The following is a 15,601-nucleotide window of genomic DNA, read 5'->3' as shown; positions in this document are numbered from 1 at the left end:
TAGCTGACTCGAAGGAATCAATTTAGAATCGCAGAATTATAGACTTTAGAATTAAGAGGTAACATGGGGATAGTTAACCCTTTCATTTTACAGATGAGGGAATTGAGGGCCAGAGATGTTAAATAACTTGCCCAAGGGCACACAATATGCTAGTATCAGAAGCAAATTAGTAGAATCCAGGAAGTTTGGCTTCCACCTAGACCAGGGTTCTTTCCATCATACTACATTGACTACTGCATCATGCCAACATGACAGCAAGAAAATACTTTGGGAAGGTATTAACCTAAGTATATGGGTGAAAGCCCATTTCCTTTTGCACATGTCTCACCAAAATATTGCATTTGGAATATTTATTCTTGTTGTGATGGGAGTTTTGTAAGCAAATTGACTCATCATCAATAGAACAAACTATCTTTTCTCATGTCTTAAAATTCCTTAGTTCTAGGTAAAAAAATATGATGGGAGAAAAAAATGATGTGGAGCAAATGAAACAATACTCTTGAAATGCCTGTCTCATGTAAATATTCCCGAAGTAGAAGCACGGGGCTCAGCTAAGACACAGAGAAGTACATAGATCAGACAGGCTGTAGTGAAACAGTTAAAAGAGAATTGGAGAAAGAGCGCAAGACCCAGTTACAGGTTACACTCCTGTTTCTGTGACTATCTATGTGTCCTTAGGGAAGTCATTTAACTTTTGGGTCTTCATTCCGTCATCTGCAAAATGAAAAAAAAATGTATTTGTATCTGCCAATCCAGAAACCATAGAAAATAGGTACAAAATAATTCAACTCAACAAGTATTTATTAAGCAAAAGTATTCATTAAGAGTGTGATAGGATACATTTTCTTTAAGGCAAGATTTTTTAAAAAAAAAATCCTGTTACAGAAGTTATAGTAACCTTTGAAGGAAGTGGAATATATATATATATATATATATATATATAACATATATATATATATAACATATATATATTATATACATATAATATATATGCATATATATATGTAGCTATGATCAGTAATTTATAGCACACAATATCAAAGTAGAGAGCTAGCAATAAAACCATGGCATCATATGTCTCTATACAAGTGCATAAAATAGGAACAAAAAGCTATACAGCTGTATATTCTAATACAGGGGGAAAAATTGACTATGTTTAGATCATTGAGGCTTCATGGAAGTAGAACTCATGAGTGGAATATGTTTCTGGAAGATATAAGGATCTGGTCTGGACCTGTGGTTTTATTTGTAGAGGGAACTTTCAGTGAGGAGATTTTCTCTAACAAATGGAGATTGGTACCTTCTCTGAAACACATAGTATTAGAATATGGAGAGATTAAGAGATTTGCCCGGGATCACAAAGCCATTAGGAGGAACTTAAATTCACGCATTCTTGGCTCCAAGGCCATCACTCTATCTTCTACACCATGTTGTGTCTCCTCTGCAATGATAAACTTTATTCAAATGCTTCAGAGATCAAAAAGAGTGGTAGAGTAGTATCATATAATATTTGAGGAAATCCTAAAGCTTGATTCAAGATGCATGATGCAGAGCATGGTAAGAGAACCAGAAAGAATAATGTTGCAGCAATATGTAATTCTATAGACAACTTACACTAAAAGGGAAAATAGATGTGGAATTGAGGAATTTGATCACAAATCTGGCAAAGAGGTAGAACATAATAGTGACAGGGTACTTCAGGAATAGATATTGGCTGAAACTCCCTCTGTGACAAAAGCAAAGTAGCTGATACATTTCTAACTTGGAGTGATAATTGTTCCATCCTTCAAAAGTTCAGGAAGTGATAGGGGGATCTGCTTTCTGGACCTGATTCTGAAGAACAAAGAGGAGGTGGTTGCTAAAGTTGAAATGACATAAACTTTGAAGGCAAGTGACCATTTCATCTTAGTGTTAATTATAGATAAGGAAAAGAAAATTGATCATATTTTGAAATATAACACAGATTTGGGGAGATAAAATATCAGAGTTTAGATTGAAATGATTAAAATGAAATTATAATTACAAAAAGATAAATTATCCCAATCAGGAATAAGCAAGAGAATTGTAAAAAAAAAAAAAAAAGATTTTTTGGTTATAAAGGGAATTCCTCAACCAATACAGATTTAGAAAAAAAAAAAATATATATATATATATATATCATATATATACATACACATATAGGTATATATACATGTGTATACATATACATGTACATATATACATATATGTGTATATACACACACAGATATATAAGCAAATTCAGGTAATGGAATAGGAATACAAAAAAGTGGGATGGTCTTGTACAAAAGGTAATTGTATATTCTCAGACTCAAAAAGGTTGACCTAAGGACAAAAAGTTTATACACTCAGATATTATTTGTGTATATATGTTTGTATACATGCATGAACACACACATACATACACACATATACTTTCATATTTTACCTGAGAGGAAGATGAAAGAAATAAATTCAATTTGACAAATATTTATTAAGTACTTTTATTTATAAGAAATCTGCTACTTAATGTGGATGGAATGATAAAACCATCCACGAAAAGAAGAAGAAACACTATACTTCTATTTTGTTCTGATTTTTTTTTCCTCTCTCAAAATGAATGTTCTTTGGATCGGTAAGAGTGAAATAACAGTGGCTAATTGTGAATAAGTTCCCAAACGTAAGTGAAAAGATGGTGGTAGAACACCACAGTGAGTTCAGGTCACCAGGCATAGATGAATGCTCGAGGCTACATAAAAGTCAGCATAGACATTATTATTATTTTTGCTTGTTGCCCTAAAAGATTGTGGAGAATTGGAGAGGTGTCTTTCAACCTAGATATGGGCAAGTATTGTGCCACTTTTCAAAACAAGGGAAGATAGTGGAGGGCTCAAACTATAGGGCAATCACCTTGACTTCCATTCCAGGCAAAACTAGAACACATTTTTAAATTTAGCATTAGAAAAGGAAGTAGAGATCACTACAAGCCATCAAGATACTATCATAAACATGTCAAGCCAGACTAAACTCAATTCCTTTTTGACAGAATTACCAGGCCGATAGGTTAGGACAGTGCTCTCAATGTAATATACTTAAATTTGTGCAAAGTAGATGAAGAGATACGGACTATGGAAAGGGGATTCAGAACAGGTTAAATTACGGGTCTCCTAAAGGAGTCACTAAAATAGTCACGTAAATTTTTCCTGAAGTCCCTGTTGGAATGTTCAGGGGTATATGATTGACTGTGTTTTGGTTTGAAATTTTATCTGTGATTCAAATGAAAGCATAGATGGCATGGAGGAATTGTCTGCTCTAGGAGTAACCCTCACTGAAGGTTCTGGGTATGTAGTGAAGCATAGGATTAAAATAATGACGGACCATTTAAAATTTGGGATTCAGTCATTCTGTGAGTTTTCACCATATAAACACTAAGATTAATTTTAGCTTTAATATCCTAGTATTAGTTAGCCCCAAATGACTGCAGCTTAAACAGTGTCTTTGGGGCTGTGGTGTCCTGGAGTGAGAACAAATTGCTACTTTTTACTTGTCAGCATTTACCCCCTAGGAAATCAGCAAATGTTACAAATCAGGAATTGATTTATTGTTTTCTTGATTGTCTATGCTTAAGACAATGGTGGAGAAAATGTTAATAATTTAGATTAAATTTAAAAGTGTGTCCTGCATACATTTTTATAGAATTGGTTAACATTGACCAGCACACCCTCTCCTGCGGAGGGCACTGGGAAGCTGAAGGAATAGAAGTAGGAAATTGCAAATGACAGAAGGAAAAGAAAGATAATAGAAGAGAAGAGAGAGGAAGAAGAAAGAAAGAGAAGAGAAATAGATGATCCTGATAGTTCTTATTCCTCACATTGCATTTTCTTGATGCAGATCCTCTGCTTCATGCTTCCAGACATCAGAATTATGCATCATATGTGATAGGAAGTTAATGTCAAACTGCAGATAGTGCAGCCATTCCCATCAACCAAAACAGAAGTGAGCTGTGGGTAACAGTGATAACCCTGATTTTCCAAGTATCTCCATGTGTCTCTTATGTAACAAGCAGGAAAAGTGAATCCTATGAAGGGTTTAATGCCGCTGAAATGCTAATGGCCTATATATTTGGAAGAATTTTTTTTTGCAATACTTGTCATTAAAAAAAAGAATGATAGGAGATTAGAACAGAAACTGTACTATAATGGTGGCTGCAGTTAGACTTCATGTTTCTCACCCTATCAATGGTGTCAACAACAGAGTCCATAGAGCTTAAGGCCAGAGAGGGGAAAAACAAGAAAAAAATACATTACTTTGGAATGATCTTATTTTAAGCATTGAATAGACATTTGAACTTTTTAGAAGTATTTGCCCTTTCAAACCGGAAGGAATTGTTGCAAAACCATTTAATTATTCTTTTTCCTCATTATCTTTGCTTGCTTTCTCTATATGTAAAGAAACACTTTAGGAAAAAATGTTATTGACTTATTACTAGCAAATTAGTAGAATGAACCAGTTTTTGGCATAACTTCCAAAGTGTAATAAATATTATGCCAGTTACATAGTAACCAAAATTGCAGCAAGAAGAGAAAATAAGAAATTCTTCCATATACTGTAAAGCCTTCTATGATAACAGTAGGATTCTGAATAAAGAACCTGTTCCCAAGGCCTGACTGAAATGTTTCATCTTCCCGCCCCCTTCCCTGATGAATAGGTTCATCTTTATAGAATATATTTTTTCATAAATTTGGCTTTCCAGAATATTATTTTCTAATATCTTCTTTGATTTCTCACATGTAAGGAACTATCTTTACCTGCTCAAAAAAATGTTTTTGGTAGCTAAAAGCCTTTCCTTTGATTGCTTGCAATATTTGTTTCCAACTTTTAAATTATAAAGTTTAACTACTATATCTCTTGCTGCATATAGTTTTGGGTTTTTCTTTCTCAGTATTCTATAGATTCTATTAATCAATACTAATAGCATATTTGAATAGGACTGTAATATACATATTATGTACATATAAAATAATATACACATATCTCAACATCACCTGCAGCATTTATAAAAACTGGTTATATGCTAGAAGTATGGTAATCAAAAATATAAAAAGGCAGAAATATTGAATATATTCTTTGTAGAATATAGCATAATACAAGTAGTAATTAATACAGGGATCACAAACAAAAGACATAAACTTAATTGAAAAATCAGTAACAATATCCTGAACAATAAATGAGCTAAGGAAAACCTTATAGGAATAATGAACTATGTCAGTAAAATTAGCATAGAAAATATAACACTAAAGACTTATAGTTACAGAATAGAAAATGAGAAAATAAATTGACAATGTAATTAAAAAAAACTGGAAAATTAGCATAACCCTAGGCCAAATGAAGCACATAAGAAACAAACCTTGCAGATTGGAGGAGAAATAGAATTAATGAAGTACTATACAGAAACAGCTGTTTATAAAAGCTAACAAAATTAATAAACCAAAAATTATTTATTTTTCACAAAACAAGAGAGGAAAATTAATTCATGACAAATAGAGGAAAAAATATAAATAATGAATGGAAACATATGAAAAATTATATCCTATCAAAATTGAGAATTTAATAGAAACTGATGACTATTAACAAAATAAAAATAATAAGCTAGAAATAGGGATCTTAACTCAATAATTAAAATAGAAATAGATAAATGTTATAAATGAATCAACAAATCTCTGGGTCAGACAGATTTACAAATTCTATTAAATATTTAATTAGTAATTAATACCTAAGTTATACAAATATTCTAAATAATTAAAAGTCATGTATTCTATTCCTGAGCCCTTTTTTTGGACAAATGTAGTCCTGACACTTCAACTCTGGAAAGCCAAATCAGAGGGAAAAATCTCACTACTCAACATCAATATAAGAATTTTAAATAGAGACTTTGACAAAATGCCTACAGAAAGATTATTCGCTATGACCAAATGTATTATACCAGGCATGCAATTTTAGTTCAATATTAGGTAAATAATTCATATGACAACAAAATTCACATTATCATATGAAGACTTACAGCATAATTCTTTAGTAAAATAAAACACTTATTTATAGTTAAACTTCTAAAGTCAGTATAGAAGAATGTTTATTTAATGTTAGCAAAAACATTTATTTGTATGGTGAATCACTGGAAGTTTACAAATAAGTACAGGAATGAAACAAAGATACCTTCTTCCACACTACCATCGGGTAGAGTTCTAGAAGTGTACCTGCAGCACTAGACCAAAAGAGACAAACTATAGTTACAAACACTAGCAAAGTAGGATCAAATAACTCTTTATTTTAGAAGTCATGACAGTTTATTTAGAAAATCTTAGCAAACCAACAAAGAATCAAATCAAGAAAATAATCAACATTTCTGAATAGTTTTACCAAAAAAAAAAAGACAGAGAAGAAGAAACAGAAATATTATTTGGCAGTTAACCTACCAAAACACTGAAATAATACCTGGAAGCCAACTGAACAAGACACACTCAAGACACTACAAAACCTCTTTATACAAATAAAGTAAAACTTTAATATTTGGAGAGTTTCATTGTTCTTGGTTAAGTCAGATTATATATATATATGTATATATATATATATATATAAACACACATATATGTTTCCATATACATTATACACACGTATATAGATTTTATATATTTTTAATATATACACACATTTTATATATCTACACATATACATATATGCAAACAATATAAAAACAACTATGCTATCCACATTAATTTACACATTTATTGATATACTAATCAAACTACTAAGTTGCTATTTTATAGAATGATATAAAATTGTAAAAAAAAAAGTCATTTGAAAGAACAAAACATTTACAAGCTCATGAGAAATGATGAAAAAAAGTAATCTAAAGGTGGCATCCACTACCATATCTCAAACTATGTTATAAAGAAGTAACCATCAAAATTATTTTGTATTGTTCCAAAAACAGAAAAAAGTATATCAGTGGAAGAGATGCAGACAATCAAGACTCAGAAGCCATAAATCACAAAAATACAAATAAAACACAAAAATACAAATTTCTCTTGAAATTTCTACTTGGCAAGGACTTCTGAAGAAATAAAAAAAAAAGTTTGGTAGAAATCGGTCTTAGATGAGCACATTACACATATAATACAATGAGCTCCAAAATGGATATATTATCACAGTACTAAAAAGAAATAAAGAAGAATGCTCTTTTCACAACCATGACTAAGGAACAAAAATCTGTAACCAAACAAGAGATAAAGAAGATATCAAAAGTCAAAATAGATTATTTTGATAACATAATATTTGAAAACTTTTATAAAAACAAAATTAATTCCAGTTTAAGAAGAAAAATGGTGGAATGGTAAAAATCTTTAAATCAAATCTTGCTGATAAAATCTGTCATTTGCAGTATATAGGGAATTGACACAAATATATAGAGACAATAGCCATGACTCAGTGGAAAAGTGGGGAAAAGGATATTAATGATTTTGAAAAGAAGCAGTACAAAATATCAAAAGATATATGAAAGATTGCTCCAAATCACTAGTGACAAGAGAAATGCAATTTAAGCTAATTCTGGGTTTTTACCTCAAAGCCAGTAAATCGACAAAGATAGAAAAAGATATAAATAGCTAGAGAGGCTGCAGGAAGACAAGGAGACAAATACACTGTTGGCATAGAGCTTAGAATTGATCCAACCTATAATGCAAAGCAATTCAGAATTACATATGCAAAAAAGGCGGCTAAAAGGACGATATTCTTTGGATGAGATGATCTATCATTTCATTATACTCAAAATATGTCCAGAACAGAAAGGTCTCATCTATGCCAAAAGAGACACAAAAATACTTTTTGTAATAGTGGGGCAAGGGGGAGGAAAGAAAGTGGGTGTTCATTGATTGGGGACTGACTGAACAAATTGTGATATATGAATGTGATAAAATAATATTATGCCTTAAGAAATCATGAAGATAATTTAACATGGGATATTTATATGTGGTATAAAGGTAAGTAAGTAGAAATAGTGGATATGATGACTAAAATAATGTAATCGATTTCAACACTAAAAGGTGGGCAAAGCACTTTTGTAATTGTAGTGATCATATTTCCTCCTGGCAGAACTGATTATAAAACCCACTGCTTTCCTCTCAGTAGCAAGGTGGGTGACTAGAAGTTAAGGGTATAATCTATGCCATCAGACAGTTATATTTAATAGTTTTACTTCATTTTTTTGTATGTTACAAGGGAGGTTTTAATGTGAGGTGAGTGATTTTAAGAGCAATTACTGTGGAGTTAAAACCAAAAAAAATTGTTTTTGAAAAACAAAACAAAACAAAACCACAGCATCAACCCCACAGTGGATGTTAATTTTCCATCCTCTTCTCAGAGAAAATTCTGGCAGTGCTTAGTTTGTGGTGTGGAAGGGTCAGAAAAAATGAGAATGTGCCTTTTTCTTTCCCTACATAGTTTCAGTCCTACTTTTCCACTTCTACATAGCCAAGCAATCATAATTACAGAACATCTTTCTTCCATCACTTTTCCCTCCTTTTTCTCTCTCTTGTCCCTTTTATACCTCTCTCTTCCAAAGGACAAAACTTTGGCAACTTAGGGGTAAGGACCATGGAATGATGAGTGATGGCTATTTTTGGTGAAGGACTGTGGAGATAATTAGGGTTTAGGGGAATAAGTTAAGGAAAGAAGCAATATAAATAGCATTTTATTTCCACACATAGCCATGACTTGCGGAAATGAAATGCTGATGGTCTCAAGACTTCTGAACCAAAAATCAAATATAAAAATATTCTGGATTTATTAAATTTCTGTTTAACTGCAGAACTTTTCCTCTTCAGAATACAGTTAACCTCAATGAAGAAATTGTACTTTTCTACTACATAACTCTATTGTGATTTATAAGTACAGGTTTTTTAGTAAAGGAACACTCTTTACAGCTAGCTACTTTTTGGATATCTTTTGTGCATCATTTCATTCTCTGGCTCAAATTTAGAGACTGGATTCTTTCTTTCTACACATCCCATTACCCAACAGCCTCTTAAGATTTTTGTTTAAGCTCTGCAGTTTTGTCATATCTCAGGGTTGTCAGACTGACAAATATTAGCTGCTCCTCTTCCTCCAAGAATGTAGAGAATGATTCCAGTCAGGGACATTTATTAGCTTCCCTTGGGCTGGATTCTCTTACCTTTGTTAACTAGGTTAAGAAAGAAATACAACCAACTTCTCTAAAGCACAAAGCTGTCCATAATTCAGCTAGAGTATATTTGAAGCAGTAAAACATTGAAATTTAAATGGTTTAACTAAGCAATAATAAAATTAGAAAGCTCAGGAGGACTAATTCTCATGCATTATACTACCACTGCCATTATCCCTTTCTTACAGACCTCCAAGTATCAGTTTATTGTTTATACTGATAAGTGTACAGCATTTCTTTAAAGATGAACTCCTCAACTCACCAATTACATACATTCAGATTTACTATTTATCTTGAGCATGGGTTCTAGAAGGAACAAAATAGCTTTAAGCAAGGATTCTGGATTAAAGAGCAATAAAATAATGTATATGGAAGGAAAATAATCATGGCTTCTCTTTATAGAAAGTCCTTGGACTCTTCTCAACTGAATGGAATCCCAGAGTCCCAGCCAAGAGTATGATTGTCGCTGCATGAGCTGGCATTAATTGGCAGCCTTAATTGGGGCCTTATTGATCACGTTAGATGGCCAAGGGGTGAGAAAGGCATCTTTAATAATTATTATTGTTACCTGATGAAAAAGACTACTATAACAGATGAGTTTTCTGCTTGAAATTTAAAAAAAAATCTATTGGAAACTTCCAAGAAGTATTTTGTCTGAAGAATACTAGGAAGCAAGGAAAGAATGGCTACTGTGAGAAAAAGGGTGACCCTGGCTAGCCGCAAGCTATCCAATTGTCTATTCAACTTTGCTAACATACAATGAAGTGGAAAGAGCAACTTTATTTGGAATCAGAAGACCTGGGTTCAAATTCCAGCTCTTCTGCTACTTACTAAGTGTATGATCATGAGCAAATCACACTATCTTTTGCCTCAGTTTCCTCACCTGTAAAATAAAGTAAGTCAAATAATATATCTCTAATATCTGCTCTCAATTCTATGATAAATAAATCTGACAGAGGAGGAAGAAGATGGCCATGCTAGCTTTCAAGCAAGCTTTCCTCCTATGAACTACCCTACCACTACCTTTCAAGTGACACCTACTGAAATAATGGTTTTGCAATTAGTTTCATCAAAGCTTTAAGCCTCATAAAATCACAAAGTGCAAAGGAACCTGAGTGGTTACCTAGTTCTATCTTTATCCAAGGATCCCTGACAAGGGGATGTCTGGCTTGCACTTGAAGATAATCAGTGAAGGGGAACTCATGACCTTGTGAGGCAACCAGTGCTGTGCTGGAGCCAGCCTGAGAGAACTGATTGTTAAATTTTCAGTGTGAGCATTTACACCTGGGATTTTGGCAGGTGCTATAAATGAGAATTTGCTTTATTGTTTTGTTGTTTGCCTAGACAGAGATGGAGAAAATGTTGATAATGTAGATTAATCTTAAAAATATGTCAAACCTACTTTTTTTTTTCTTCCAGGAAGCAGGTTGTTAAACATTCACCAGCACATTCCACTTTTGAGCAGCTCCAGTTGAAATTATGTTCTCCTTATATTGAGCTAAACCTACCCATAACTATACTAATGTCTGTCTTTGGAGTGCTTCATGAAAATATACAGCAAAAGATATTATCAGACACATTTAAAAGATCTATCTGAGAAATAATCACATATTTTACAAATATATAGATTTATATTTTTTTATAAAAGTATTCAAAACCATATGAAGAAACTTTGCCAAAAGGAATTACAGATACTAGGTTCCTTTGTCAATTGTAGAAAAATCATGTAGGTAAATAGATTAAGTTGTAGAAATGCAGGCAAAAAGCATTAATTAAGCACTTACTAGATGGGAGGCACTGTGCTAAGCACTGGGATACATTTACAAATAGTATAAAAGACATTCTCTGTCCTCAAAGACCTTACATGTTAATGGGGTGGGGTGGGGCACTCACAAAAGAGAAGATAGAGAAAAGCCTGAAAAACAGGATGGGAAGGGAAGTTAGAGGGAGGTATGGTGACAAAGACAGAGAGTCCAGAAACAGAGCTGGGAGAAAGGCCAGTATGAGTTCTTCCCCAAAATGGAGGCCCAGAAGGAACCTACCAGTGGGAGAAGGGAATTAGAGGGGGAGAGGGATGTTCTAAGATGAGATGCCCAAGGTGCTTAGGCAAATTCCATGGTAAGAAAGCAGCTAAGACTAGGAGGTGAAGTCCAGAGTCAGAAGCAGAGGGAGATATTTTTATTTTTTTTTAATTATTAGGGCATATTTGAAAATTAAGACAACTTGGACACATATAACCTGGCTTTTTTTCTCTGAACTTGGGTACATTTGGGGCACTGCCAGCAAAAAATGAAGAGTCAAAGGCATTTCTTTCATTATGTTGTGGCTGAGTTCACAAATATGAAGGTCAGTTTCCTCCTGAACTTCCTCCCTTTCAAAGGCCTGTTCCTGTCAGCTACTACTCTTTATGCTGTTCTTACCATCCTTCTTTCAGCTTAGCCACTTTGAAAGTGTATAGTTTACTAATTGACACTGTAGTGCCCACAAAGCATTAGCTTGCCCATTAGGGGTGAGCAATATAATAGCAACATAATCCAGGGAGCAACTGATCCACTCTAGGCAATAGCATTAAAAAGCCAATGCAATTTTAAAATGCTAATTTTAAGTTCCTTCTATACATTTATTTTTATGACTTTAATATTCATGAATTTTTCCCCTACCAGGAAGCTTTCATTGCCACGTATCCAGTATGCAATGAAACTACTTCTAGAGTGGAATTAAATAAGGCAATTCAAATGCTTGAATTTACTGTTTTACAATCCCTTGTGATTTAAAAATTCTATTTCTGCTTCCTGAAAGCTTTGTGAAAATTCTGAATTTTTATTAATAGGAAACAAATTGAGCTAGTCTGCTCCTTGGACAAGGGTCCATCACCCAGGCTATGCTTGATGCATTTCTGGCTCGTGATTGTGGAGATACAGCCATTGAGGCTCAGGGCTCAAATTCACATAGTGATGTAACATCAGAGAATGATCTTAGTGAGGACTGGATATAATCAATATGAGAAAATTACAGAAAAAGTCAAGGGACTTATTCAACATGCTTATTCAAGCATATTTGTTAGTATATAGTTGGTTTAATAATCATCAAAGTGGCTAATGTATATTAACTCTCCTATTCACTTGACAGGGGAAAAGGTTCACTGAGGATGTTAAGGGCTTAGAAAGTCCATCCCAATGGTCAGAATATTTTCAATATAGGCAGGGAAGGGGAGGGCTATTGAAGAAATTGAATACCTGAGAATAGAAATAATTGCTTATGACTGATGGCTTTTATAAAACACACCACTGTTTTTCCTTCTGGTTTAAAATTAAAATTTTATGGAAATACCCATCATCCAAAGAGTGAAATAGAGGGGAAAAGATTAGGGAAAATCCAATCAAAGACTGATCTCCTTATCTTCAGGGATCTAGATAAGATAATCTCTCAAAATTCTCTCTAGCCCAAAGATTCTGTTTTTTTAAGTTCTGCATTTTTTTCTTCTGTAGAGTGTTGTTGCTATGTTGCCCAAGTGAAATGCTAAATTGGCCTAAGGTCATGATTTTTCTCCTATTAATTTCCATGTATGTCAAACAAAACATAGTGTCAAGACTAAACTTCATTAACCCCAGTTCCAAATTAAATAAGAATCAAATCAGACTCCACACCAATCCCTGCTCAAATTATGTATTCCAAGGGCCAGCATTGTAGAATAAGAAAAAATAGTTTCAAAGCCCAACAAGGCAGGTGATAAGGGGGTTGAAGTTTGAATCCATATCTGTCACAAGCCAAGGCCCATGGTTAGGCAAAGTCTGTAAGGCTAATATGAATATTCAGGATATTTAAAGACTCTAGAATCAATCTCTCTTATCATTTCCACACAGAATTCCCAATAATAGGAAAACAAGTCACTGAGAATCTCTAGCTTGGGTATAGATGAGAGAAAGATGGTTAAAGAAATTTCAATGCAAACTATGTTCAATTCATTTTACCTATCTGTAGAAAATGCATCAAACTTCTGTACCAGTATACATATTTCATTTAGAGAGGCTGGATGGAATATCTACCAACCCCTTATTGTATAGGGCTCCCATAAATCTTCCATAAAATATGATTGCATTGCTCCTGTTTTAACAATAACAACAACAACAATAAAAAAGAGATTTGTACCAAAACAATGTATTAATCATTTAATATACCTGGATGACATCAAGTTATGTTTACACTGCAAAATACATAAAATAAGTACTTCATCTCAATGGAAACTTTTTCCATTGACATCAAAATGTCATTTGAATTTACTTAGTATAACATTTTAAATATGACTCAAACCTTGAATCCAGAGGCCATATTGAACCAATGGATGAAGATGTTATTTAAAACTACCTTTTTCTTCATTAGGCAAAATGAGCGGTATAAGGTGAACAAGCAGAAAGTGAAGGCCTGATGTGTTAAGAGACTGAATGGCACGCTGAAGTCAAAGCTTAGAAGAATACATTTAAAACAATTAACTCCTACATAATACCAGTCTTAACATGTATCTGTATTGTTTGGCATGATAAAATGAACAACAATGGTTCTTGAAAGTGTCCAAACAAAACTAGAGTAACATTCATGAGACTTTGTGCTTACAAAACCCACATATCTTTGAAAAGATGATTTCTTTCTTATCAAAAAGAAAGAAGAGAATCGATAGCTATTCTCAGAACTTATGAGAACTCACACAACAAAGCATTAGAAAGGTCTGACAATAAGCATATGTCATTAGATTTTTAAATATAACCAAAAGTGTTTTTTCCTCTGGCCAAAGTCTATGAAATGGATAAAATCCAAGAGTAGAAATAAAAGTAGTGCATGGGTGACATCCAGGGGAATTCACCCAAGAATATTCTGTCAACGAAATCCTGAAAAAAAAATGGTTTGCTTATAGAAATAGAAAATCTTAGAATAACAATTCAGGATGTAGTCATTGCCTCTAGAAATTATATTAAAAAGTTATCTGTGGGGGGCACAGCTAAGATGGAGGCATGAAAACAGGGACTCTCTTCAGCACTCTCTCAAATCCCTCAAACACCTGCAGAAAATGACTCTAAACAAATTCTAGAGTTACAGAACCCACAACATGACAGAGTGAAACAAATCTCCAGCCCAAGAAGGCCTGGATGGTCACTGGGAAGGGTCTATTGCACTGTGATGGGAGCAGAACACAGCCAAGCATGGGGCACCATGCTGGAGACCAGGCTGGAGTAGATCTGATGAAGCAGGCCTCAGGGAGCTGAATCATTGGCAGCTGTGGCAATTTCTAGACTTATCAACCCACAAATGCCAAAGACAACTGAGCAGGTCAGTGGAAAAACTGTTGGACCTGGGTGAGAGAAGTGCATGGCACTGTCCCTAACCCAGGGGCAGTGGAGGAGGTTGTGGCAGTGGTGGCAGCAGCTGCAGTGGCAGCAGCTGCTTCTGCAGCTCCAGGCCAATAGACATTGGAGGAATCAGATGGCTGAACAGAGTAGGAGTTCAGGGATCTCTTTGCTGGTGCTGGGGCAGTGTACTCTTGCTTTTCCCTGTTTGGATCTGTATCTCATTCCTGGTTGGCAGTCCTTGGGCGAGGAGGAGTGCTGGTGTGGCAGAGCTTGTAGTGGATATGGAGAGGGCATACTCCTGGTAGTTACACAGCAGAAAGGAGTGCTTGAGATCACTCACAGACTAGAGCACAGGCCAAGAGAGGAGTGTTACATCACCTCAGAATAGAAGTAGCTCTCAAAACAGTAATGCAAAATCCCTGAAGCTTGGAACATAACACTCTCCACTCTGAAAACAGCATACCCTGACAAAGAGTTCAAAAGTCAAGTAATTGGCTGGGAAAATGAACAGGCTAAAAGGATTCAGACTACAGAATCTTTCTTTGGTGACAAAGAAGATCAAAACATACAGCCAGAAGAAGTCAACAAAGTCAAAGGTCAAAGAGCCTACATCAAAAGCCTCCAAGAAAAATATGAATTGGTCCCAGGCCATGGAAGAGCTCAAAAAGGAATGGGAAAATCAAGGAAAAGAAGTGGAGGAAAAATTGGGAAGAGAAATGAGAGTGATGCAAGAAAATCATGAAAAACAAGACAATGACTTGCTAAAGGAGACCCAAAAAAATACTAAAGAAAATAACACCTTAAACAATAGACCAACTCAAATGGCAAAAGAGCTCCAAAAAGCCAATGAGGAGAAGAATGCCTTAAAAAGCAGAATTAGCCAAATGGAAAAGGAGGTTCAAAAGACCACTGAAGAAAAGACTACCTTAAAAATAAGAATGGAGCAAATGGTAGCTAGAGACTTTATGAGAAATGAAGAAATTATAAAACAGAACCAAAAGAATGAAAAAATGGATGACACTGAAAT

This window comes from Trichosurus vulpecula, chromosome 1 (assembly GCF_011100635.1).
Source record: "Trichosurus vulpecula isolate mTriVul1 chromosome 1, mTriVul1.pri, whole genome shotgun sequence".
NCBI classification, from domain to species: domain Eukaryota; kingdom Metazoa; phylum Chordata; class Mammalia; order Diprotodontia; family Phalangeridae; genus Trichosurus; species Trichosurus vulpecula.
This window is presented reverse-complemented; position numbering follows the sequence as displayed.